Raw genomic sequence first — 3,117 nt, 5'->3', positions numbered from 1 at the left:
CCACCGTCTCGCCCTCCACATCCAGACGCACTCAAAAGAAAAATCCCCATTTCATACCTACTACTCCCTCTGTACCGAAATACATGTCGCTGGAGTAGCTGAACTTCAGCTGCTCCAGCGACATGTATTTCGGTACAGAGGGAGTAGCAGCGACCATTGCGCTAGTCCTCCAAATCCAGTGAGACTCTGACCGCCATGTCCGACGCGTCTTCTTCACCCCTACATGTTTTTTCTGAGCTGGCCTAAGCCGTGCTAGCTGATTTCTGTTAGTACCATAGTACTTGTAGGTTACAAATCTAATATGTATGTAGCTTCATCCTTCAGTCAACACTCGCATCTGAGTAATACACTCATTATTCATGGACATTCTTCATGGTAGAACACCACTTCTCCCAGGCCATCCAACCTGCCGTATTTGTAGTACATCTTGAAATTCCGTTATCAACTAACGTCCTCCTAACCATCACATTTGCAAACTTGGTCAGTTGAATAAACAGAGCAATACCTTTGGAATTACATAAACCTTTGTCAGTTCAGACATGACCGCCATTTTTTTGTTCTCCTGATGGAAGACCTAAACTGCTTGCTAGGCACACAAAATTTGCCGACACCACTCATCCTACTTGAAATTTTTGGGGCTCTCCAAAAGGTTTGTTTTGCTATATAAACACGGTCGCCCATGTCATGTAGGTAAAGCAAGTCACCAGAAATAGATGCAACCCCAGCAAATGTAGACACATGGTCATTTCGTCTCACAACATAACCAGTTTTCACTTAGTCTAATTAGGTTCCCACCTGGGAAAATATGACATGACTATAGTTTTCCCAAAATACAAGATGGTAGGGATTGTGCCGCAAAATGACCCCACTACTTAGTCGGGTTAATCCAACTGCCTAGCACACGCACAGCCAAAAGATACACCTACTACTATCTTCCACTTCAGTCAACGATCACATCATACAGAAACTCTGGGATAGCTCCTTTGTTCCCTTTCATTGTCACTATCTCGTAAGCAATCTTCTTCCGCAAATGCTTAGTCTGTCCCTGTCACAAGCCAAAAATGGGGAAACGCTCTCACTGCGTTGTATGCTCGTCATCTTGGCACAGAAAAAACCCTTGAAATATGGTTTTGCCCACCTTTCTGATGTCGTATATTTGGGTCATGTAGGGGTGCTTTCTCAGATCGTACTTATCTAACAGCGTAGCCAACGCCGTCTCAAACTCATCTTCAGTTAGCATGTGGTTCACAACCTCATGGAACTCAGCCTGGAACTCACTCTTCTTCGTGTACAGAGGGCCCAATGTCTCCTTCGTTTTCTTCAGCACATGCCATTTTTGCACCACCTATGCACGATGCCCGGATAAACTTTGCTGATTGCCACCTCCAAAAGTAGTGATCTCATCAACAGCCTCTTGTTTGGTCATCACCTAAATTTGCGTCGTATCGTTGTTAGTGTCATTTGCATATTGTAAACTCATATCTGATGCAACTTAGCAGCTCATGCATGCACTCAATGAACCATTAACTTATAACCCATGAAAAAATGAACGAATTATAATATGAAAGCCTAGCTTTATGACCAGTTTCCCAGCTTCTGAGTTCATGAAGTTATGAGGTGGAGAATTATCTTGTTTCTAATAGATAATACTTATCCAACAAATTAAGGGGGTTCTACTGTGAGCACCTTTGTATCATATTCATCTTTTGGTTTCTTAATCTTGGAGATTTGGGAACTACCACATGATCTCAGATGGACTAAAATATGTTTGCGGAAAAGAAAACTAAAACACATAAATGCATGATAGAACACCAGCAAGATCTGCATATAAAAGCACATGCTTTAAGTGCCAAACGTTGGAATGATCAAATATATGTTTGACATACCTTCTCCACTGCAAGAATATATAGACAAATTAAGCTGCACTCCAGTTTCCATCATCGCTGAAGATCACAGAAATAAGTAGTCTGAGAACATAACTAAAGTACTAAACATGCCCAAATTTCTGCAGGGACAGCTAAACTAAACCCAAAAGAATCATCGGCTCGTACCACACGAAGTCCAGGAACACAACATGGAACAACACTTTGACGATAATTATTAAAGTACTGGATTTGAAGTAAGAAAGTTTATGAGAAACATGTCCACAATTAATGCCTACAGAAAATGTAATACTTGCAAGAACCTAAGAGGAAAAACCAACATCAATTTGCCACATCTGCACCAACCCGTCTCTGCAATTCCACGCGAATTTGTAATTGCCGTATTACAAATTACACCATAGAATCCTAATATTGTCTTGCTCATCAAGTGTCCATACTTCTTCTCATTTCATGTACGGACATCAACAACCTTTCATAGAATCCAGGAAGTTTTTTTCTATTTTTGCACAACAAGTTCAAATTCTATTGTAGAAAAGAAAAGAAACCACACATATATCTTTTCCCTTGAAACTGAATGAACCGCAACACCAGCACAAAGATCCTTGTTATCAAAATTCCCAAATCAGCAAAAGGAAAATAAACATCATAATTTCACTACCTGTACAACCGTAGTTGAAACATACGGAAAGCAATAGTTTTTTTCTCTTTTTTTTACATCCTATCCAGGCTAAACCAGATGTTATTTTTAAGGAGGCCACTTCAGATTCCACATTGAATTTGCAGGTCCTTCCATAGCAAAAACACCATGCAAATATGGACTTCCGTGAGTATTATTTCGTGCTTTTAGAAACCCTACCCGTGCTTTGCTCTAAAACTATGTTTTCTTTGGTGTTTAGAACAAGCCTCTTATCCCAAAAGTTACCCTTCTCTATGTCCTGGCCTCGATGCGGCTTTATACATGTCTCAGTCCTACCTCCTTTCTTCTTTGAAGGAGTGTGGCAATCCAAAACCTATTCTAGCTTCAAGGTTTGTGCTTTAAAACAGAAGACTTTGAATTTTTTGTCCACAGTTTTTTGTATTCTAGTGTATATCAGTATTAGAAGGGGAGCCTTGGCGCAGTGGTAAAGCTGCTGCCTTGTGACCATGAGGTCACGGGTTCAAGTCCTGGAAACAGCCTCTTGCATAGACCCAAAGTGGTCGGACCCTTCCCCAGACCCTGCGCAAGCGGGAGCTA

The 3,117-nt window shown here is 41.1% G+C and overlaps 1 long non-coding RNA gene across 1 annotated transcript in view; it reads right to left on the bottom strand.

Moving 5' to 3' along the window:
- Window positions 1-729: 729 nt before the first annotated feature.
- The window catches only part of LOC123187862 (uncharacterized), a 3,638-nt gene continuing 1,250 nt past the window's right edge, over window positions 730-3,117 (bottom strand). Inside the window, exons 3-4 of the long non-coding RNA XR_006494171.1 lie at window positions 1,887-1,943; window positions 730-1,429 (exon numbers count right to left, since the gene is read on the bottom strand). This is a non-coding gene — a long non-coding RNA (uncharacterized lncRNA). The remainder of the gene's footprint in view (window positions 1,430-1,886; window positions 1,944-3,117) is intronic.

Source organism: Triticum aestivum, chromosome 1A (genome assembly GCF_018294505.1).
Source record: "Triticum aestivum cultivar Chinese Spring chromosome 1A, IWGSC CS RefSeq v2.1, whole genome shotgun sequence".
In the NCBI taxonomy this organism is placed as follows: Eukaryota; Viridiplantae; Streptophyta; class Magnoliopsida; order Poales; family Poaceae; genus Triticum; species Triticum aestivum.
This window is presented reverse-complemented; position numbering and strand designations above follow the sequence as displayed.